Raw genomic sequence first — 23,397 nt, forward strand, 5'->3', positions numbered from 1 at the left:
TCGATTAAAAATAATAACATATCTTTAGTGTAGCGGTTATCGCATCCGCCTCACTCCCGGAAGGCCACAGGTTCGAAACCGCGAAGTTTTTTTTTATAATTATCCGAACATTTGTGTCAAGGTCACATTATTTACATCCCCGTATCTCTGGTAGAACCAGAGTTACGAGCCTCCAGAATTTAGTCTAATGGATTTCCTATGGAGGGGCTTGTTTGTTTACGATTAGCTTAATTACTCGACTACTGTTTGTCGTAGCCCTAATTCTTAGTATGGCTAGATGGGGGACAAATTGGTCTATAACATACTCTAAGGACATCCCCAATCTCCAGTAGAAACAGAGTTACGAGCCTGCAAAGTATATTTTCAAAAATCAAAAGTAACCTTCTAACAATAAGTGAGACAAAAAGTAAGTTGACGACGATATTGAGGTAGCCTCAAGTTTAAAGTATCCTTGTATGGGGAGCAAAGAGTACTATAACATATCCAACGGATATCCCAGTATCTCTTGTAGAACAAGAGTTATGAGCCTCCAAAGTTTAGTGCAAAAATCATAAGTAACATAATAAAAATAAGTGAGACGATACCAAAGTTGACGAACATTTTGCTTAATATCTCGGCCCCTGTTTGTCGTAGCTCAATGTTTTTAGTATTGTTAGATGGGAGACAAATTGGACTAAAACATACTCAAAGGACATCCCCGTATCTCCAGTAGAAACAGAGTTACGAGCCTGCAAAGTATAGTATAATGCATTTTCTATGGAGGGGTTTGTTTGTTCACGTATTGCTTAATTACTTGACCCTGTTCTTTCGATTAAAAATAATAACATATCTTTAGTGTAGCGGTTATCGCATCCGCCTCACTCCCGGAAGGCCACAGGTTCGAAACCGCGAAGTTTTTTTTTATAATTATCCGAACATTTGTGTCAAGGTCACATTATTTACATCCCCGTATCTCTGGTAGAACCAGAGTTACGAGCCTCCAGAATTTAGTCTAATGGATTTCCTATGGAGGGGTTTGTTTGTTTACGATTAGCTTAATTACTCGACTACTGTTTGTCGTAGCCCTAATTCCTAGTGTGGCTAGATGGGGGACAAATTGGTCTATAACATACTCTAAGGACATCCCCGTATCTCCAGTAGAAACAGAGTTACAAGCCTGCAAAGTTTATTTTCAAAAATCAAAAGTAACCTTCTAACAATAAGTGAGACAAAAATAAGTTGACGACGATATTGAGGTAGCCTCAAGTTTAAAGTATCCTTGTATGGGGAGCAAAGAGTACTATAACATTTCCAACGGATATCCCAGTATCTCTTGTAGAACAAGAGTTATGAGCCTCCAAAGTTTAGTGCAAAAATCATAAGTAACATAATAAAAATAAGTGAGACGATACCAAAGTTGACGAACATTTTGCTTAATATCTCGGCCCCTGTTTGTCGTAGCTCAATGTTTTTAGTATGGTTAGATGGGGGACAATTTGGACTATATCATATCGTAAGGACATCCCCGTATCTCTAGTAGACACAGAGTTATGGGCCTGCAAAATATAGTCTAATGCATTTCCAATGGACGGGTTGTTTGTTTACGTTTAGCTTAATTACTCGGCCCCTGTTTGTCGTAGCTCAATATTTTTAGTATAGTTAGATGGGGGACAAATTGGAGTATAACATACTCAAAGGACATCCCCGTATCTCCAGTGGAAACAGAGTTACGAGCCTGCAAAGTATAGTCTAACTCATTTCCTAAGGAGGGGGTTTGTTTCTTTACGTTTTGCTTAAGTACTCGGCCCCTGTTCGTCGTAGCCCAAAGTTTTTAGTATGGTTAGATGAAGGACAAATTGGACCATAACATATCCTAAGGACATCCCGGTATCTCTAGTAGACACAGAGTTATGGGCCTTGCAAAGTATAGTCTAATGCATTTTCTATGGAGGGGTTTGTTTGTTCACGTATTGCTTAATTACTTGACCCTGTTCTTTCGATTAAAAATAATAACATATCTTTAGTGTAGCGGTTATCGCATCCGCCTCACTCCCGGAAGGCCACAGGTTCGAAACCGCGAAGTTTTTTTTTTTTTGCTTGGAACATGCAAAGACCTTTATAATTATCCGAACATTTGTGTCAAGGTCACATTATTTACATCCCCGTATCTCTGGTAGAACCAGAGTTACGAGCCTCCAGAATTTAGTCTAATGTATTTCCTATGGAGGGGTTTGTTTGTTTACGATTAGCTTAATTACTCGACTACTGTTTGTCGTAGCCCTTATTCTTAGTATGGCTAGATGTTGGACAAAATGGTCTATAACATACTCAAAGGACATCCCCGTATCTCCAGTAGAAACAGAGTTACGAGACTGCAAAGTTTATTTTCAAAAATCAAAAGTAACCTTCTAACAATAAGTGAGACAAAATGTAAGTTGACGACGATATTGCGGTAGCCTCAAGTTTAAAGTATCCTTGTAAGGGGAGCAAAGAGTACTATAACATATCCAAAGGAGATCCCAGTATCTCTTGTAGAACAAGAGTTATGAGCCTCCAAAGTTTAGTGCAAAAATCATAAGTAACATAATAAAAATAAGTGAGACGATACCAAAGTTGACGAACATTTTGCTTAATATCTCGGCCCCTGTTTGTCGTAGCTCAATGTTTTTAGTATGGTTAGATGGGGGACAAATTGGAATAAAACATACTCAAAGGACATCCCCGTATCTCCAGTAGAAACAGAGTTACGAGCCTGCAAAGTATAGTATAATGCATTTTCTATGGAGGGGTTTGTTTGTTCACGTATTGCTTAATTACTTGACCCTGTTCTTTCGAATAAAAATAATAACATATCTTTAGTGTAGCGGTTATCGCATCCGCCTCACTCCCGGAAGGCCACAGGTTCGAAACCGCGAAGTTTTTTTTTATAATTATCCGAACATTTGTGTCAAGGTCACATTATTTACATCCCCGTATCTCTGGTAGAACCAGAGTTACGAGCCTCCAGAATTTAGTCTAATGGATTTCCTATGGAGGGGTTTGTTTGTTTACGATTAGCTTAATTACTCGACTACTGTTTGTCGTAGCCCTAATTCTTAGTGTGGCTAGATGGGGGACAAATTGGTCTATAACATACTCTAAGGACATCCCCGTATCTCCAGTAGAAACAGAGTTACAAGCCTGCAAAGTTTATTTTCAAAAATCAAAAGTAACCTTCTAACAATAAGTGAGACAAAAATAAGTTGACGACGATATTGAGGTAGCCTCAAGTTTAAAGTATCCTTGTATGGGGAGCAAAGAGTACTATAACATTTCCAACGGATATCCCAGTATCTCTTGTAGAACAAGAGTTATGAGCCTCCAAAGTTTAGTGCAAAAATCATAAGTAACATAATAAAAATAAGTGAGACGATACCAAAGTTGACGAACATTTTGCTTAATATCTCGGCCCCTGTTTGTCGTAGCTCAATGTTTTTAGTATGGTAAGATGGGGGACAATTTGGACTATATCATATCGTAAGGACATCCCCGTATCTCTAGTAGACACAGAGTTATGGGCCTGCAAAATATAGTCTAATGCATTTCCAATGGACGGGTTGTTTGTTTACGTTTAGCTTAATTACTCGGCCCCTGTTTGTCGTAGCTCAATATTTTTAGTATAGTTAGATGGGGGACAAATTGGAGTATAACATACTCAAAGGACATCCCCGTATCTCCAGTGGAAACAGAGTTACGAGCCTGCAAAGTATAGTCTAACTCATTTCCTAAGGAGGGGGTTTGTTTCTTTACGTTTTGCTTAAGTACTCGGCCCCTGTTCGTCGTAGCCCAAAGTTTTTAGTATGGTTAGATGAAGGACAAATTGGACCATAACATATCCTAAGGACATCCCGGTATCTCTAGTAGACACAGAGTTATGGGCCTTGCAAAGTATAGTCTAATGCATTTTCTATGGAGGGGTTTGTTTGTTCACGTATTGCTTAATTACTTGACCCTGTTCTTTCGATTAAAAATAATAACATATCTTTAGTGTAGCGGTTATCGCATCCGCCTCACTCCCGGAAGGCCACAGGTTCGAAACCGCGAAGTTTTTTTTTTTTTGCTTGGAACATGCAAAGACCTTTATAATTATCCGAACATTTGTGTCAAGGTCACATTATTTACATCCCCGTATCTCTGGTAGAACCAGAGTTACGAGCCTCCAGAATTTAGTCTAATGTATTTCCTATGGAGGGGTTTGTTTGTTTACGATTAGCTTAATTACTCGACTACTGTTTGTCGTAGCCCTTATTCTTAGTATGGCTAGATGTTGGACAAAATGGTCTATAACATACTCAAAGGACATCCCCGTATCTCCAGTAGAAACAGAGTTACGAGACTGCAAAGTTTATTTTCAAAAATCAAAAGTAACCTTCTAACAATAAGTGAGACAAAATGTAAGTTGACGACGATATTGCGGTAGCCTCAAGTTTAAAGTATCCTTGTAAGGGGAGCAAAGAGTACTATAACATATCCAAAGGAGATCCCAGTATCTCTTGTAGAACAAGAGTTATGAGCCTCCAAAGTTTAGTGCAAAAATCATAAGTAACATAATAAAAATAAGTGAGACGATACCAAAGTTGACGAACATTTTGCTTAATATCTCGGCCCCTGTTTGTCGTAGCTCAATGTTTTTAGTATGGTTAGATGGGGGACAAATTGGAATAAAACATACTCAAAGGACATCCCCGTATCTCCAGTAGAAACAGAGTTACGAGCCTGCAAAGTATAGTATAATGCATTTTCTATGGAGGGGTTTGTTTGTTCACGTATTGCTTAATTACTTGACCCTGTTCTTTCGAATAAAAATAATAACATATCTTTAGTGTAGCGGTTATCGCATCCGCCTCACTCCCGGAAGGCCACAGGTTCGAAACCGCGAAGTTTTTTTTTATAATTATCCGAACATTTGTGTCAAGGTCACATTATTTACATCCCCGTATCTCTGGTAGAACCAGAGTTACGAGCCTCCAGAATTTAGTCTAATGGATTTCCTATGGAGGGGCTTGTTTGTTTACGATTAGCTTAATTACTCGACTACTGTTTGTCGTAGCCCTAATTCTTAGTATGGCTAGATGGGGGACAAATTGGTCTATAACATACTCTAAGGACATCCCCAATCTCGAGTAGAAACAGAGTTACGAGCCTGCAAAGTATATTTTCAAAAATCAAAAGTAACCTTCTAACAATAAGTGAGACAAAAAGTAAGTTGACGACGATATTGAGGTAGCCTCAAGTTTAAAGTATCCTTGTATGGGGAGCAAAGAGTACTATAACATATCCAACGGATATCCCAGTATCTCTTGTAGAACAAGAGTTATGAGCCTCCAAAGTTTAGTGCAAAAATCATAAGTAACATAATAAAAATAAGTGAGACGATACCAAAGTTGACGAACATTTTGCTTAATATCTCGGCCCCTGTTTGTCGTAGCTCAATGTTTTTAGTATTGTTAGATGGGAGACAAATTGGACTAAAACATACTCAAAGGACATCCCCGTATCTCCAGTAGAAACAGAGTTACGAGCCTGCAAAGTATAGTATAATGCATTTTCTATGGAGGGGTTTGTTTGTTCACGTATTGCTTAATTACTTGACCCTGTTCTTTCGATTAAAAATAATAACATATCTTTAGTGTAGCGGTTATCGCATCCGCCTCACTCCCGGAAGGCCACAGGTTCGAAACCGCGAAGTTTTTTTTTATAATTATCCGAACATTTGTGTCAAGGTCACATTATTTACATCCCCGTATCTCTGGTAGAACCAGAGTTACGAGCCTCCAGAATTTAGTCTAATGGATTTCCTATGGAGGGGTTTGTTTGTTTACGATTAGCTTAATTACTCGACTACTGTTTGTCGTAGCCCTAATTCTTAGTGTGGCTAGATGGGGGACAAATTGGTCTATAACATACTCTAAGGACATCCCCGTATCTCCAGTAGAAACAGAGTTACGAGCCTGCAAAGTTTATTTTCAAAAATCAAAAGTAACCTTCTAACAATAAGTGAGACAAAAATAAGTTGACGACGATATTGAGGTAGCCTCAAGTTTAAAGTATCCTTGTATGGGGAGCAAAGAGTACTATAACATTTCCAACGGATATCCCAGTATCTCTTGTAGAACAAGAGTTATGAGCCTCCAAAGTTTAGTGCAAAAATCATAAGTAACATAATAAAAATAAGTGAGACGATACCAAAGTTGACGAACATTTTGCTTAATATCTCGGCCCCTGTTTGTCGTAGCTCAATGTTTTTAGTATGGTAAGATGGGGGACAATTTGGACTATATCATATCGTAAGGACATCCCCGTATCTCTAGTAGACACAGAGTTATGGGCCTGCAAAATATAGTCTAATGCATTTCCAATGGACGGGTTGTTTGTTTACGTTTAGCTTAATTACTCGGCCCCTGTTTGTCGTAGCTCAATATTTTTAGTATAGTTAGATGGGGGACAAATTGGAGTATAACATACTCAAAGGACATCCCCGTATCTCCAGTGGAAACAGAGTTACGAGCCTGCAAAGTATAGTCTAACTCATTTCCTAAGGAGGGGGTTTGTTTCTTTACGTTTTGCTTAAGTACTCGGCCCCTGTTCGTCGTAGCCCAAAGTTTTTAGTATGGTTAGATGAAGGACAAATTGGACCATAACATATCCTAAGGACATCCCGGTATCTCTAGTAGACACAGAGTTATGGGCCTTGCAAAGTATAGTCTAATGCATTTTCTATGGAGGGGTTTGTTTGTTCACGTATTGCTTAATTACTTGACCCTGTTCTTTCGATTAAAAATAATAACATATCTTTAGTGTAGCGGTTATCGCATCCGCCTCACTCCCGGAAGGCCACAGGTTCGAAACCGCGAAGTTTTTTTTTTTTTGCTTGGAACATGCAAAGACCTTTATAATTATCCGAACATTTGTGTCAAGGTCACATTATTTACATCCCCGTATCTCTGGTAGAACCAGAGTTACGAGCCTCCAGAATTTAGTCTAATGTATTTCCTATGGAGGGGTTTGTTTGTTTACGATTAGCTTAATTACTCGACTACTGTTTGTCGTAGCCCTTATTCTTAGTATGGCTAGATGTTGGACAAAATGGTCTATAACATACTCAAAGGACATCCCCGTATCTCCAGTAGAAACAGAGTTACGAGACTGCAAAGTTTATTTTCAAAAATCAAAAGTAACCTTCTAACAATAAGTGAGACAAAATGTAAGTTGACGACGATATTGCGGTAGCCTCAAGTTTAAAGTATCCTTGTAAGGGGAGCAAAGAGTACTATAACATATCCAAAGGAGATCCCAGTATCTCTTGTAGAACAAGAGTTATGAGCCTCCAAAGTTTAGTGCAAAAATCATAAGTAACATAATAAAAATAAGTGAGACGATACCAAAGTTGACGAACATTTTGCTTAATATCTCGGCCCCTGTTTGTCGTAGCTCAATGTTTTTAGTATGGTTAGATGGGGGACAAATTGGAATAAAACATACTCAAAGGACATCCCCGTATCTCCAGTAGAAACAGAGTTACGAGCCTGCAAAGTATAGTATAATGCATTTTCTATGGAGGGGTTTGTTTGTTCACGTATTGCTTAATTACTTGACCCTGTTCTTTCGAATAAAAATAATAACATATCTTTAGTGTAGCGGTTATCGCATCCGCCTCACTCCCGGAAGGCCACAGGTTCGAAACCGCGAAGTTTTTTTTTATAATTATCCGAACATTTGTGTCAAGGTCACATTATTTACATCCCCGTATCTCTGGTAGAACCAGAGTTACGAGCCTCCAGAATTTAGTCTAATGGATTTCCTATGGAGGGGCTTGTTTGTTTACGATTAGCTTAATTACTCGACTACTGTTTGTCGTAGCCCTAATTCTTAGTATGGCTAGATGGGGGACAAATTGGTCTATAACATACTCTAAGGACATCCCCAATCTCGAGTAGAAACAGAGTTACGAGCCTGCAAAGTATATTTTCAAAAATCAAAAGTAACCTTCTAACAATAAGTGAGACAAAAAGTAAGTTGACGACGATATTGAGGTAGCCTCAAGTTTAAAGTATCCTTGTATGGGGAGCAAAGAGTACTATAACATATCCAACGGATATCCCAGTATCTCTTGTAGAACAAGAGTTATGAGCCTCCAAAGTTTAGTGCAAAAATCATAAGTAACATAATAAAAATAAGTGAGACGATACCAAAGTTGACGAACATTTTGCTTAATATCTCGGCCCCTGTTTGTCGTAGCTCAATGTTTTTAGTATTGTTAGATGGGAGACAAATTGGACTAAAACATACTCAAAGGACATCCCCGTATCTCCAGTAGAAACAGAGTTACGAGCCTGCAAAGTATAGTATAATGCATTTTCTATGGAGGGGTTTGTTTGTTCACGTATTGCTTAATTACTTGACCCTGTTCTTTCGATTAAAAATAATAACATATCTTTAGTGTAGCGGTTATCGCATCCGCCTCACTCCCGGAAGGCCACAGGTTCGAAACCGCGAAGTTTTTTTTTATAATTATCCGAACATTTGTGTCAAGGTCACATTATTTACATCCCCGTATCTCTGGTAGAACCAGAGTTACGAGCCTCCAGAATTTAGTCTAATGGATTTCCTATGGAGGGGTTTGTTTGTTTACGATTAGCTTAATTACTCGACTACTGTTTGTCGTAGCCCTAATTCTTAGTGTGGCTAGATGGGGGACAAATTGGTCTATAACATACTCTAAGGACATCCCCGTATCTCCAGTAGAAACAGAGTTACAAGCCTGCAAAGTTTATTTTCAAAAATCAAAAGTAACCTTCTAACAATAAGTGAGACAAAAATAAGTTGACGACGATATTGAGGTAGCCTCAAGTTTAAAGTATCCTTGTATGGGGAGCAAAGAGTACTATAACATTTCCAACGGATATCCCAGTATCTCTTGTAGAACAAGAGTTATGAGCCTCCAAAGTTTAGTGCAAAAATCATAAGTAACATAATAAAAATAAGTGAGACGATACCAAAGTTGACGAACATTTTGCTTAATATCTCGGCCCCTGTTTGTCGTAGCTCAATGTTTTTAGTATGGTAAGATGGGGGACAATTTGGACTATATCATATCGTAAGGACATCCCCGTATCTCTAGTAGACACAGAGTTATGGGCCTGCAAAATATAGTCTAATGCATTTCCAATGGACGGGTTGTTTGTTTACGTTTAGCTTAATTACTCGGCCCCTGTTTGTCGTAGCTCAATATTTTTAGTATAGTTAGATGGGGGACAAATTGGAGTATAACATACTCAAAGGACATCCCCGTATCTCCAGTGGAAACAGAGTTACGAGCCTGCAAAGTATAGTCTAACTCATTTCCTAAGGAGGGGGTTTGTTTCTTTACGTTTTGCTTAAGTACTCGGCCCCTGTTCGTCGTAGCCCAAAGTTTTTAGTATGGTTAGATGAAGGACAAATTGGACCATAACATATCCTAAGGACATCCCGGTATCTCTAGTAGACACAGAGTTATGGGCCTTGCAAAGTATAGTCTAATGCATTTTCTATGGAGGGGTTTGTTTGTTCACGTATTGCTTAATTACTTGACCCTGTTCTTTCGATTAAAAATAATAACATATCTTTAGTGTAGCGGTTATCGCATCCGCCTCACTCCCGGAAGGCCACAGGTTCGAAACCGCGAAGTTTTTTTTTTTTTGCTTGGAACATGCAAAGACCTTTATAATTATCCGAACATTTGTGTCAAGGTCACATTATTTACATCCCCGTATCTCTGGTAGAACCAGAGTTACGAGCCTCCAGAATTTAGTCTAATGTATTTCCTATGGAGGGGTTTGTTTGTTTACGATTAGCTTAATTACTCGACTACTGTTTGTCGTAGCCCTTATTCTTAGTATGGCTAGATGTTGGACAAAATGGTCTATAACATACTCAAAGGACATCCCCGTATCTCCAGTAGAAACAGAGTTACGAGACTGCAAAGTTTATTTTCAAAAATCAAAAGTAACCTTCTAACAATAAGTGAGACAAAATGTAAGTTGACGACGATATTGCGGTAGCCTCAAGTTTAAAGTATCCTTGTAAGGGGAGCAAAGAGTACTATAACATATCCAAAGGAGATCCCAGTATCTCTTGTAGAACAAGAGTTATGAGCCTCCAAAGTTTAGTGCAAAAATCATAAGTAACATAATAAAAATAAGTGAGACGATACCAAAGTTGACGAACATTTTGCTTAATATCTCGGCCCCTGTTTGTCGTAGCTCAATGTTTTTAGTATGGTTAGATGGGGGACAAATTGGAATAAAACATACTCAAAGGACATCCCCGTATCTCCAGTAGAAACAGAGTTACGAGCCTGCAAAGTATAGTCTAATGCATTTCCTATGGAGGGGTTGTTTGTTTACGTTTAGCTTAATTACTCGGCCCCTGTTTGTCGTAGCCCAAAGTTTTTAGTATGGTTAGATGGGAAACAAATTGGACTATAACATATCCTAAGGACATCCCCGTATATCAAGTAGACACAGAGTAATGGGCCTGCAAAGTATAGTCTAATGCATTTCCTATGGAGGGGTTTGTTTGTTTACGATTAGCTTAATTACTCGACTACTGTTTGTCGTAGCCCTAATTCTTAGTATGGCTAGATGGGGGACAAATTGGTCTATAACATACTCAAAGGACATCCCCGTATCTCCAGTAGAAACAGAGTTACGAGCCTGCAAAGTTTTTTTTTCAAAAATCAAAAGTAACCTTCTAACAATAAGTGAGACAAAAAATAAGTTGACGACGATATTGAGGTAGCCTCAAGTTTAAAGTATCCTTGTATGGGGAGCGAAGAGTACTATAACATATCCAAAGGATATCCCAGTATCTCTTGTAGAACAAGAGTTATGAGCCTCCAAAGTTTAGTGCAAAAATCATAAGTAACATAATAAAAATAAGTGAGACGATACCAAAGTTGACGAACATTTTGCTTAATATCTCGGCCCCTGTTTGTCGTAGCTCAATGTTTTTAGTATGGTTAGATGAGGGACAATTTGGACTATAACATATCCTAAGGACATCCCCGTATCTCTAGTAGACACAGAGTTATGGGCCTACAAAGTATAGTCTTATGCATTTCCTATGGACGGGTTGTTTGTTTACGTTTAGCTTAATTACTCGGCCCCTGTTTGTCGTAGCTCATTGTTTTTAGTATGATTAGATGGGGGACAAATTGGACTATAACATACTCAAAGGACATCGCCGTATCTCCAGTAAAAACAGAGTTACGAGCCTGCAAAGTATAGTCTAAGGCATTTTCTATGGAGGGGTTTGTTTGTTCACGTATTGCTTAACTTCGGTGATCGGACGTGAACCGGTGTATTCAGCGTGATATGGCCGTTGCCGAGAGTGCTAGTTAATAATTTGAATTTAATTAACTATCATCTTTATAAAACAATAACAAAAAGAAGATATGTTTGCTTTTTTCATATCTGGTGGAATTTGAAAGAGCAAACAAAAGTGAAAAAACAAACGGCACGCAGTATTCCCAAGTACTGTATGCGCTCGACCCTACTTAACTTCGGTGATCGGACGTGAACCGGTGTTTTCAGCGTGATATGGCCGTTGCCGAGAGTGCTAGTTAATAATTCGAATTTAAATTAAGTGAGACAAATTAACCTTCATCATTTTAAAACTATAACAAAAAGAAAACATGTTTGCTTTTTTCATATCTATTAAAATTTAAAAGAGGAAAAAAAGTGAAAAAGCCAACGGCACGCAGTGTTCCTAAGTGGTCTCTCTCCCAAGTAGTGACTGCGCTCGACGCTGCTTAACTTCGGTTATCGGACGGGAATCGGTGTATTCAGCGTGATATGGCCGTTGCCGAGAGTGCTAGTTAATAATTTGAATTTAATTAACTTTCATCTTTATAAAACAATAACAAAAAGAAGATATGTTTGCTTTTTTCATATCTGGTGGAATTTGAAAGAGGAAACAAAAGTGAAAAAGCAAACGGCACGCAGAATTCCCAAGTACTGACTGCGCTCGACGCTGCTAACGTCGGCGATCGGACGAGAACCGGTGTTCTCAGCGTGATATGGCCGTTGCCGAGAGTGCTAGATAATAATTCGAATTTAAATTAAGTGAGACAAATTAACCTTCATATTTTTCAAACAATAACAAAAAGAAAATATGTTTGCTTTTTTCATATCTATTGGAATTTAAAAGAGGAAAAAAAAGTGAAAAAGCCAACGGCACGCAGTGTTCCTAAGTGGTCGCCCTCCCAAGTACTGACTGCGCTCGACGCTGCTTAACTTCGGTTATCGGACGAGATCCGGTGTATTCAGCGTGATATGGCCGTTACCGAGAGTGCTAGTTAATAATTCGAATTTAAATTAAGTGAGACAAATTAACCTTCATCATTTTAAAACAATAACAAAAAGAAAACATGTTTGCTTTTTTCATATCTATTAAAATTTAAAAGAGGAAAAAAAAGTGAAAAAGCCAACGGCACGCAGTGTTCCTAAGTGGTCTCCCTCCAGTCGCGCCGCCAGCAGTAGGCACGGGTAGGCACGTGCCTACGTTGGAAAATTTTGGCCTACTTGGAGGGCCTCCAAATTTTTAAAAACGTGCCAATAGAGGCCTTCAAATAAAATTTTAATTCTTACTTTCACAGTTTATATTTCTATCTGTAAAAATCTAACACAACATAACACACCTGTTTGACATATTCGCTACACTATGCTTTTGTAATGTACAAGAGAGCATTTTCAAAACCCGTTTTCTTTATATTCTAAATAACAAGATCCCCCGCTAAAGTGTTGACCTTTGAACTCCAGGTTAAACCTCTCTTGCATAGAAAATAGAAAGGGCACGAGTCGGAAATTCCTCTCCCTACCTGAAAACGGTAGGCGGCGTGCGTAGAGGAGAGGAGAGGAATAAAATTTCTCAACTCTAATCAGTCGAGGAAGCTTCACACGAAGCTGCGACTCGTTGTTACGTTTGTGAAGAATCCTTCACGGCTACTATAATCAAAACATGCGACCATGACCACTACACTGGAAAATATAGAGGGGGTGCCTGTCAAAGCTGCAATTTGAAATTAAAAGCACCCAAATTCATTCCAGTCGTGATGCACAATCTCACAGGTAATTTAAATAGTCATGTCTAATTAGACTTGATTATTAACTATCAGTAGTATCAAGAACACCCAAGATTTTCCGAGAGTAACTTTTTTTTTGGGTGTACCTTGTATGAGCAGTTCCCGGTAGAGCAGTTCTCGAAATACCAACCGCAATTCCAAAAAACAGCGGCATTGTTCAAAACTGCTGTTTTAGAAATAGCGGTGGTTGTGCCGAGTTTCGAGCATTTCTTAACAATACAGTTATATTCGTTGGTTTCAAAAACTACCTTTTTCTGCGATCATTTAATCAGTAATGTGACCTACTAACCGATCGTGTTTTTGAATTTTTTTGAAGTAAACTTAAATATTGAACTATTCTTCAGGCTGTATCAGTTTACATTTCTCATACCAGGTTAGAAAAATAATTCGTGAAAGCTTATTTTATTTCCAAAGTAGATAATTGTAAACAGTAAACAGTAATTTTTTGGAAAAGGCATATTATTATTTGTGAAGTAAGTCAATGAAGATTAACAACAATACTTTGGAAAAGGCGTACCATTGTTGCACTATTTCCAAAATATTACTAACCTATGTCTAACCAAACGAAACAAAACGTAAAAACCCAACCTAACCTGATTTAATACTGTTTAGTTGAAATAATGAACTTTAACCTAACCAAATTATCCATATCTATACTAGTTCTATTTGAGTTCATTTAACCCAGCTGGGCCAGCTAAGCTTACACCATAATAAACAACTATCGTTTTTCGCATATCTGTTTTACTGCTCTTTAAAGAACTGCTGTAACGGTACGCTGCGTTTACGAGAACTGCTGTAACGGTACGCTGCGATTACGAGAACTGCTGTAACGGTACGCTGCGATTACGAGAACTGCTGTAACGGTACGCTGCGTTTACGAGAACCGCTGTATCGGCAATTGTTGTAACGGGTAAACTGCCATTTCGGGAAACCGCTATTTATTGAACTGCTGTTATGAGGACCGCTATTATGAAATCCACTCATACGGGAATCGCTCATGTGAGAGCTTCCAGTTACGAGTATTTATTGCCAATGAAAGATGGCTTTCGAGATCTAGTAAAATATTATATTGTTGTTTTGAGTATTCCCGTAGCCAATACAGTTTAAGAAAGATGTTTCAGTTCCCTGAATAGAATTGGAATACGATTACGTACTACAATGGGGGAGGAAAGGTTATCAGACCTGGCCATACTTTTATAATTAACCGAGATAAATCTAACTAAATAAGATGGTCCATGAATTCGGAAAAGCTTCGAATAGAAAAATTTCATTCTTTGACTAAATTTATAAAAAGGGCCGCTAGGACACGTTAGCCAAAAACTCCGTACTCTTAATAATCTCACAAAAAAAAGGAAATACTGAAATATAATCCATAAATCTGGAGATATTCGTCAAAATCCTGAAATATATTCCAAAATTATGCATGATAAATTTTCAAAACAAAAGGGAGGGGGCCTCTAGATCATGCTGTGCCTACGCGAGAAATTATCCTGGCGGCGCTACTGTCTCCCTCCCAAGTAGTGACTGCGCTCGACGCTGCTTAACTTCGGTTATCGAACGAGAAACGGTGTATTCAGCGTGATATGGCCGTTGCCGAGAGTGCTAGTTAATAATTTGAATTTAATTAACTTTCATCACTATAAAACAATAACAAAAAAGAAGATATGTTTGCTTTTTTCATATCTGGTGGAATTTGAAAGAGGAAACAAAAGTGAAAAGCCAACGGCACGCAGTATTCCCAAGTACTGTATGCGCTCGACGCTGCTTAACTTCGGTGATAGGACGTGAACAGGTGTTTTCAGCGTGATATGGCCGTTGGCGAGAATGCTAGTTAATAATTTGAATTTAATTAACTTTCTTCTTTGTAAAACAATAACAAAAAGAAGATAAGTTTGCTTTTTTCATATCTGGTGGAATTTGAAAGAGGAAACAAAAGTGAAAACGCCAACGGCACGCAGTATTCCCAAGTACTGTATGCGCTCGACGCTGCTTAACTTCGGTGATCGGACGTGAACCGGTGTTTTCAGCGTGATATGGCCGTTGCCGAGAATGCTAGTTAATAATTTGAATTTAATTAACTTTCTTCTTTGTAAAACAATAACAAAAAGAAGATAAGTTTGCTTTTTTCATATCTGGTGGAATTTGAAAGAGGAAACAAAAGTGAAAACGCCAACGGCACGAAGTATTCCCAAGTACTGTATGCGCTCGACGCTGCTTAACTTCGGTGATCGGACGTGAACCGGTGTTTTCAGCGTGATATGGCCGTTGCCGAGAGTGCTAGTTAATAATTCGAATTTAAATTAAGTGAGACAAATTAACCTTCATCATTTTAAAACAATAACAAAAAGAAAACCTGTTTGCTTTTTACATATCTATTAAAATTTAAAAGAGGAAAAAAAAGTGAAAAAGCCATCGGCACGCAGTGTTCCTAAGTGGTCTCCCTCCCAAGTAATGACCGCGCTCGACGCTGCTTAACTTCGGTTATCGGACGAGAACCGGTGTATTCAGCGTGATATGGCCGTTGCCGAGAATGCTAGTTAATAATTTGAATTTAATTAACTTTCTTCTTTGTAAAACAATAACAAAAAGAAGATAAGTTTGCTTTTTTCATATCTGGTGGAATTTGAAAGAGGAAACAAAAGTGAAAACGCCAACGGCACGCAGTATTCCCAAGTACTGTATGCGCTCGACACTGCTTAACTTCGGTGATCGGACGTGAACCGGTGTTTTCAGCGTGATATGGCCGTTGCCGAGAGTGCTAGTTAATAATTCGAATTTAAATTAAGTGAGACAAATTAACCTTCATCATTTTAAAACAATAACAAAAAGAAAACCTGTTTGCTTTTTACATATCTATTAAAATTTAAAAGAGGAAAAAAAAGTGAAAAAGCCATCGGCACGCAGTGTTCCTAAGTGGTCTCCCTCCCAAGTAATGACCGCGCTCGACGCTGCTTAACTTCGGTTATCGGACGAGAACCGGTGTATTCAGCGTGATATGGCCGTTGCCGAGAGTGCTAGTTAATAATTTGAATTTAATTAACTTTCATCTTTATAAAACAATAACAAAAAGAAGATATGTTTGCTTTTTTCATATCTGGTGGAATTTGAAAGAGGAAACAAAAGTGAAAAAGCAAACGGCACGCAGTATTCCCAAGTACTGACTGCGCTCGACGCTGCTAACGTCGGCGATCGGACGAGAACCGGTGTTCTCAGCGTGATATGGCCGTTGCCGAGAGTGCTATTTAATAATTCGGATTTAAATTAAGTGAGACAAATTAACCTTCATCATTTTAAAACAATAACAAAAAGAAAACCTGTTTGCTTTTTACATATCTATTAAAATTTAAAAGAGGAAAAAAATGTGAAAAAGCCAACGGCACGCAGTGTTCCTAAGTGGTCTCCCTCCCAAGTAATGACTGCGCTGGACGCTGCTTAACTTCGGTTATCGGACGAGAACCGGTGTATTCAGCGTGATATGGCCGTTGCCGAGAGTGCTAGTTAATAATTCGAATTTAAATTAAGTGAGACAAATTAACCTTCATCATTTTAAAACAATAACAAAAAGAAAACATGTTTGCTTTTTTCATATCTATTAAAATTTAAAAGAGGAAAAAAAAGTGAAAAAGCCAACGGCACGCAGTGTTCCTAAGTGGTCTCCCTCCCAAGTAAAGACTGCGCTCGACGCTGCTTAACTTCGGTTATCGGACGAGAATCGGTGTATTCAGCGTGATATGGCCGTTGCCGAGAGTGCTAGTTAATAATTTGAATTTAATTAACTTTCATCTTTATAAAACAATAACTAAAAGAAGATTTGTTTGCTTTTTTCATATCTGGTGGAATTTGAAAGAGGAAACTAAAGTGAAAAAAGCAAACGGCACGCAGTATTCCCAAGTACTGACTGCGCTCGACGCTGCTAACGTCGGCGATCGGACGAGAACCGGTGTTCTCAGCGTGATATGGCCGTTGCCGAGAGTGCTAGATAATAATTCGAATTTAAATTAAGTGAGACAAATTAACCTTCATCTTTTTCAAACAATAACAAAAAGAAAATATGTCTGCTTTTTTCATATCTATTGGAATTTAAAAGAGGAAAAAAAGTGAAAAAGCAAACGGCACGCAGTATTCCCAAGTACTGACTGCGCTCGACGCTGCTAACGTCGGCGATCGGACGAGAACCGGTGTTCTCAGCGTGATATGGCCGTTGCCGAGAGTGCTAGATAATAATTCGAATTTAAATTAAGTGAGACAAATTAACCTTCATCTTTATCAAACAATAACAAAAAGAAAATATGTTTGCTTTTTTCATATCTATTGGAATTTAAAAGAGAAAAAAAAAGTGAAAAAGCTAACGGCACGCAGTGTTCCTAAGTGGTCGCCCTCCCAAGTACTGACTGCGCTCGAAGCTGCTTAACTTCGGTTAACGGACGAGAACCGGTGTGTTCAGCGTGATATGGCCGTTGCCGAGAGTGCTAGTTAATAATTCGAATTTAAATTAAGTGAGACAAATTAACCTTCATCATTTTAAAACAATAACAAAAAGAAAACATGTTTGCTTTTTTCATATCTATTAAAATTTAAAAGAGGAAAAAAAAGTGAAAAAGCCAACGGCACGCAGTGTTCCTAAGTGATCTCCCTCCCAAGTAGTGACTGCGCTCGACGCTGCTTAACTTCGGTTATCTGACGAGAACCGGTGTATTCAGCGTGATATGGCCGTTGCCGAGAGTGCTAGTTAATAATTTGAATTTAATTAACTTTCATCTTTATAAAACAATAACTAAAAGAAGATTTGTTTGCTTTTTTCATATCTGGTGGAATTTGAAAGAGGAAACAAAAGTGAAAAAAGCAAACGGCACGCAGTATTCCCAAGTACTGACTGCGCTCGACGCTGCTAACGTCGGCGATCGGACGAGATCCGGTGTTCTCAGCGTGATATGGCCGTTGCCGAGAGTGCTAGATAATAATTCGAATTTAAATTAAGTGAGACAAATTAACCTTCATCTTTTTCAAACAATAACAAAAAGAAAATATGTTTGCTTTTTTCATATCTATTGGAATTTAAAAGAGAAAAAAAAAGTGAAAAAGCTAACGGCACGCAGTGTTCCTAAGTGGTCGCCCTCCCAAGTACTGACTGCGCTCGACGCTGCTTAACTTCGGTTATCGGACGAGAACCGGTGTATTCAGCGTGATATGGCCGTTGCCGAGAGTGCTAGTTAATAATTTGAATTTAATTAACTTTCATCTTTATCAAACAATAACAAAAAGAAAATATGTTTGCTTTTTTCATATCTATTGGAATTTAAAAGAGAAAAAAAAAGTGAAAAAGCTAACGGCACGCAGTGTTCCTAAGTGGTCGCCCTCCCAAGTACTGACTGCGCTCGAAGCTGCTTAACTTCGGTTATCGGACGAGAACCGGTGTGTTCAGCGTGATATGGCCGTTGCCGAGAGTGCTAGTTAATAATTCGAATTTAAATTAAGTGAGACAAATTAACCTTCATCATTTTAAAACAATAACAAAAAGAAAACATGTTTGCTTTTTTCATATCTATTAAAATTTAAAAGAGGAAAAAAAAGTTAAAAAGCCAACGGCACGCAGTGTTCCTAAGTGATCTCCCTCCCAAGTAGTGACTGCGCTCGACGCTGCTTAACTTCGGTTATCTGACGAGAACCGGTGTATTCAGCGTGATATGGCCGTTGCCGAGAGTGCTAGTTAATAATTTGAATTTAATTAACTTTCATCTTTATAAAACAATAACTAAAAGAAGATTTGTTTGCTTTTTTCATATCTGGTGGAATTTGAAAGAGGAAACAAAAGTGAAAAAAGCAAACGGCACGCAGTATTCCCAAGTACTGACTGCGCTCGACGCTGCTAACGTCGGCGATCGGACGAGATCCGGTGTTCTCAGCGTGATATGGCCGTTGCCGAGAGTGCTAGATAATAATTCGAATTTAAATTAAGTGAGACAAATTAACCTTCATCTTTTTCAAACAATAACAAAAAGAAAATATGTTTGCTTTTTTCATATCTATTGGAATTTAAAAGAGAAAAAAAAAGTGAAAAAGCTAACGGCACGCAGTGTTCCTAAGTGGTCGCCATCCCAAGTACTGACTGCGCTCGACGCTGCTTAACTTCGGTTATCGGACGAGAACCGGTGTATTCAGCGTGATATGGCGGTTGCCGAGAGTGCTAGTTAATAATTCGAATTTAAATTAAGTGAGACAAATTAACCTTCATCATTTTAAAACAATAACAAAAAGAAAACATGTTTGCTTTTTTCATATCTATTAAAATTTAAAAGAGGAAAAAAAAGTGAAAAAGCCAACGGCACGCAGTGTTCCTAAGTGATCTCCCTCCCAAGTAGTGACTGCGCTCGACGCTGCTTAACTTCGGTTATCTGACGAGAACCGGTGTATTCAGCGTGATATGGCCGTTGCCGAGAGTGCTAGTTAATAATTTGAATTTAATTAACTTTCATCTTTATAAAACAATAACTAAAAGAAGATTTGTTTGCTTTTTTCATATCTGGTGGAATTTGAAAGAGGAAACTAAAGTGAAAAAAGCAAACGGCACGCAGTATTCCCAAGTACTGACTGCGCTCGACGCTGCTAACGTCGGCGATCGGACGAGAACCGGTGTTCTCAGCGTGATATGGCCGTTGCCGAGAGTGCTAGATAATAATTCGAATTTAAATTAAGTGAGACAAATTAACCTTCATCTTTTTCAAACAATAACAAAAAGAAAATATGTTTGCTTTTTTCATATCTATTGGAATTTAAAAGAGAAAAAAAAAGTGAAAAAGCTAACGGCACGCAGTGTTCCTAAGTGGTCGCCATCCCAAGTACTGACTGCGCTCGACGCTGCTTAACTTCGGTTATCGGACGAGAACCGGTGTATTCAGCGTGATATGGCGGTTGCCGAGAGTGCTAGTTAATAATTCGAATTTAAATTAAGTGAGACAAATTAACCTTCATCATTTTAAAACAATAACAAAAAGAAAACATGTTTGCTTTTTTCATATCTATTAAAATTTAAAAGAGGAAAAAAAAGTGAAAAAGCCAACGGCACGCAGTGTTCCTAAGTGATCTCCCTCCCAAGTAGTGACTGCGCTCGACGCTGCTTAACTTCGGTTATCTGACGAGAACCGGTGTATTCAGCGTGATATGGCCGTTGCCGAGAGTGCTAGTTAATAATTTGAATTTAATTAACTTTCATCTTTATAAAACAATAACTAAAAGAAGATTTGTTTGCTTTTTTCATATCTGGTGGAATTTGAAAGAGGAAACTAAAGTGAAAAAAGCAAACGGCACGCAGTATTCCCAAGTACTGACTGCGCTCGACGCTGCTAACGTCGGCGATCGGACGAGAACCGGTGTTCTCAGCGTGATATGGCCGTTGCCGAGAGTGCTAGATAATAATTCGAATTTAAATTAAGTGAGACAAATTAACCTTCATCTTTTTCAAACAATAACAAAAAGAAAATATGTTTGCTTTTTTCATATCTATTGGAATTTAAAAGAGGAAAAAAAGTGAAAAAGCAAACGGCACGCAGTATTCCCAAGTAATGACTGCGCTGGACGCTGCTTAACTTCGGTTATCGGACGAGAACCGGTGTATTCAGCGTGATATGGCCGTTGCCGAGAGTGCTAGTTAATAATTTGAATTTAATTAACTTTCATCTTTATAAAACAATAACTAAAAGAAGATTTGTTTGCTTTTTTCATATCTGGTGGAATTTGAAAGAGGAAACTAAAGTGAAAAAAGCAAACGGCACGCAGTATTCCCAAGTACTGACTGCGCTCGACGCTGCTAACGTCGGCGATCGGACGAGAACCGGTGTTCTCAGCGTGATATGGCCGTTGCCGAGAGTGCTAGATAATAATTCGAATTTAAATTAAGTGAGACAAATTAACCTTCATCTTTTTCAAACAATAACAAAAAAGAAAATATATTTGCTTTTTTCATATCTATTAAAATTTAAAAGAGGAAAAAAAAGTGAAAAAGCCAACGGCACGCAGTGTTCCTAAGTGGTCTCCCTCCCAAGTAATGACTGCGCTCGACGCTGCTTAACTTCGGTTATCGGACGAGAACCGGTGTATTCAGCGTGATATGGCCGTTGCCGAGAGTGCTAGATAATAATTCGAATTTAAATTAAGTGAGACAAATTAACCTTCATCTTTTTCAAACAATAACAAAAAAGAAAATATGTTTGCTTTTTTCATATCTATTGGAATTTAAAAGAGGAAAAAAAAGTGAAAAAGTTAACGGCACGCAGTGTTCCTAAGTGGTCGCCCTCCCAAGTACTGACTGCGCTCGACGCTGCTTAACTTCGGTTATCGGAAGAGAACCGGTGTATTCAGCGTGATATGGCCGTTGCCGAGAGAGCTAGTTAATAATTTGAATTTAATTAACCTTCATCTTTATAAAACAATAACAAAAAGAAGATATGTTTGCTTTTTTCATATCTGGTGGAATTTAAAAGAGGAAACAAAAGTGAAAAAGCAAACGGCACGCAGTATTCCCAAGTACTGTATGCGCTCGACGCTGCTTTACTTCGGTGATCGGACGTGAACCGGTGTTTTCAGCGTGATATGGCCGTTGCCGAGAGTGCTAGTTAATAATTCGAATTTAAATTAAGTGAGACAAATTAACCTTCATCATTTTAAAACAATAACAAAAAGAAAACGTGTTTGCTTTTTTCATATCTATTAAAATTTAAAAGAGGAAAAAAAAGTGAAAAAGCCAACGGCACGCAGTGTTGCTAAGTGGTCTCCCTCCCAAGTAATGACTGCGCTGGACGCTGCTTAACTTCGGTTATCGGACGAGAACCGGTGTATTCAGCGTGATATGGCCGTTGCCGAGAGTGCTAGTTAATAATTCGAATTTAAATTAAGTGAGACAAATTAACCTTCATCATTTTAAAACAATAACAAAAAGAAAACATGTTTGCTTTTTTCATATCTATTAAAATTTAAAAGAGGAAAAAAAAGGGAAAAGCCAACGGCACGCAGTGTTCCTAAGTGGTCTCCCTCCCAAGTAATGACTGCGCTCGACGCTGCTTAACTTCGGTTATCGGACGAGAATCGGTGTATTCAGCGTGATATGGCCGTTGCCGAGAGTGCTAGTTAATAATTTGAATTTAATTAACTTTCATCTTTATAAAACAATAACTAAAAGAAGATTTGTTTGCTTTTTTCATATCTGGTGGAATTTGAAAGAGGAAACTAAAGTGAAAAAAGCAAACGGCACGCAGTATTCCCAAGTACTGACTGCGCTCGACGCTGCTAACGTCGGCGATCGGACGAGAACCGGTGTTCTCAGCGTGATATGGCCGTTGCCGAGAGTGCTAGATAATAATTCGAATTTAAATTAAGTGAGACAAATTAACCTTCATCTTTTTCAAACAATAACAAAAAGAAAATATGTCTGCTTTTTTCATATCTATTGGAATTTAAAAGAGGAAAAAAAGTGAAAAAGCAAACGGCACGCAGTATTCCCAAGTACTGACTGCGCTCGACGCTGCTAACGTCGGCGATCGGACGAGAACCGGTGTTCTCAGCGTGATATGGCCGTTGCCGAGAGTGCTAGATAATAATTCGAATTTAAATTAAGTGAGACAAATTAACCTTCATCTTTATCAAACAATAACAAAAAGAAAATATGTTTGCTTTTTTCATATCTATTGGAATTTAAAAGAGAAAAAAAAAGTGAAAATGCTAACGGCACGCAGTGTTCCTAAGTGGTCGCCCTCCCAAGTACTGACTGCGCTCGAAGCTGCTTAACTTCGGTTATCGGACGAGAACCGGTGTGTTCAGCGTGATATGGCCGTTGCCGAGAGTGCTAGTTAATAATTCGAATTTAAATTAAGTGAGACAAATTAACCTTCATCATTTTAAAACAATAACAAAAAGAAAACATGTTTGCTTTTTTCATATCTATTAAAATTTAAAAGAGGAAAAAAAAGTGAAAAAGCCAACGGCACGCAGTGTTCCTAAGTGATCTCCCTCCCAAGTAGTGACTGCGCTCGACGCTGCTTAACTTCGGTTATCTGACGAGAACCGGTGTATTCAGCGTGATATGGCCGTTGCCGAGAGTGCTAGATAATAATTCGAATTTAAATTAAGTGAGACAAATTAACCTTCATCTTTTTCAAACAATAACAAAAAGAAAATATGTTTGCTTTTTTCATATCTATTGGAATTTAAAAGAGGAAAAAAAGTGAAAAAGCAAACGGCACGCAGTATTCCCAAGTAATGACTGC

At 38.4% G+C, this 23,397-nt stretch overlaps 24 pseudogenes; all 24 read right to left on the reverse strand.

Moving 5' to 3' along the window:
- Positions 1–11,745: 11,745 nt before the first annotated feature.
- Positions 11,746–11,864, reverse strand: LOC149596594 (5S ribosomal RNA; annotated as a pseudogene).
- Positions 11,865–12,225: 361 nt separating this feature from the next.
- On the reverse strand, positions 12,226–12,344 carry LOC149596595 (5S ribosomal RNA; annotated as a pseudogene).
- Positions 12,345–15,083: 2,739 nt separating this feature from the next.
- Positions 15,084–15,186, reverse strand: LOC149596596 (5S ribosomal RNA; annotated as a pseudogene).
- A 122-nt stretch (positions 15,187–15,308) lies between these two features.
- On the reverse strand, positions 15,309–15,411 carry LOC149596597 (5S ribosomal RNA; annotated as a pseudogene).
- A 137-nt stretch (positions 15,412–15,548) lies between these two features.
- Positions 15,549–15,667, reverse strand: LOC149596598 (5S ribosomal RNA; annotated as a pseudogene).
- Positions 15,668–15,789: 122 nt separating this feature from the next.
- On the reverse strand, positions 15,790–15,892 carry LOC149596599 (5S ribosomal RNA; annotated as a pseudogene).
- Positions 15,893–16,029: 137 nt separating this feature from the next.
- LOC149596600 (5S ribosomal RNA) lies at positions 16,030–16,148 on the reverse strand (annotated as a pseudogene).
- Positions 16,149–16,509: 361 nt separating this feature from the next.
- On the reverse strand, positions 16,510–16,628 carry LOC149596601 (5S ribosomal RNA; annotated as a pseudogene).
- A 137-nt stretch (positions 16,629–16,765) lies between these two features.
- LOC149596602 (5S ribosomal RNA) lies at positions 16,766–16,884 on the reverse strand (annotated as a pseudogene).
- Positions 16,885–17,484: 600 nt separating this feature from the next.
- On the reverse strand, positions 17,485–17,603 carry LOC149596603 (5S ribosomal RNA; annotated as a pseudogene).
- A 137-nt stretch (positions 17,604–17,740) lies between these two features.
- LOC149596604 (5S ribosomal RNA) lies at positions 17,741–17,859 on the reverse strand (annotated as a pseudogene).
- Positions 17,860–18,221: 362 nt separating this feature from the next.
- Positions 18,222–18,340, reverse strand: LOC149596605 (5S ribosomal RNA; annotated as a pseudogene).
- A 122-nt stretch (positions 18,341–18,462) lies between these two features.
- On the reverse strand, positions 18,463–18,581 carry LOC149596606 (5S ribosomal RNA; annotated as a pseudogene).
- Positions 18,582–18,718: 137 nt separating this feature from the next.
- Positions 18,719–18,837, reverse strand: LOC149596607 (5S ribosomal RNA; annotated as a pseudogene).
- Positions 18,838–19,199: 362 nt separating this feature from the next.
- Positions 19,200–19,318, reverse strand: LOC149596608 (5S ribosomal RNA; annotated as a pseudogene).
- Positions 19,319–19,455: 137 nt separating this feature from the next.
- LOC149596609 (5S ribosomal RNA) lies at positions 19,456–19,574 on the reverse strand (annotated as a pseudogene).
- Positions 19,575–19,936: 362 nt separating this feature from the next.
- On the reverse strand, positions 19,937–20,055 carry LOC149596610 (5S ribosomal RNA; annotated as a pseudogene).
- A 137-nt stretch (positions 20,056–20,192) lies between these two features.
- Positions 20,193–20,311, reverse strand: LOC149596611 (5S ribosomal RNA; annotated as a pseudogene).
- Positions 20,312–21,138: 827 nt separating this feature from the next.
- LOC149596612 (5S ribosomal RNA) lies at positions 21,139–21,257 on the reverse strand (annotated as a pseudogene).
- Positions 21,258–21,395: 138 nt separating this feature from the next.
- LOC149596613 (5S ribosomal RNA) lies at positions 21,396–21,514 on the reverse strand (annotated as a pseudogene).
- Positions 21,515–21,876: 362 nt separating this feature from the next.
- LOC149596614 (5S ribosomal RNA) lies at positions 21,877–21,995 on the reverse strand (annotated as a pseudogene).
- Positions 21,996–22,131: 136 nt separating this feature from the next.
- Positions 22,132–22,250, reverse strand: LOC149596615 (5S ribosomal RNA; annotated as a pseudogene).
- A 600-nt stretch (positions 22,251–22,850) lies between these two features.
- Positions 22,851–22,969, reverse strand: LOC149596616 (5S ribosomal RNA; annotated as a pseudogene).
- Positions 22,970–23,106: 137 nt separating this feature from the next.
- Positions 23,107–23,225, reverse strand: LOC149596617 (5S ribosomal RNA; annotated as a pseudogene).
- Positions 23,226–23,397: the final 172 nt, after the last annotated feature.

Source organism: Phalangium opilio, unplaced genomic scaffold (assembly GCF_054372755.1).
Source record: "Phalangium opilio isolate 3A_F unplaced genomic scaffold, DU_Popi_V2 ptg000390l_1, whole genome shotgun sequence".
Taxonomy (NCBI): domain Eukaryota; kingdom Metazoa; phylum Arthropoda; class Arachnida; order Opiliones; family Phalangiidae; genus Phalangium; species Phalangium opilio.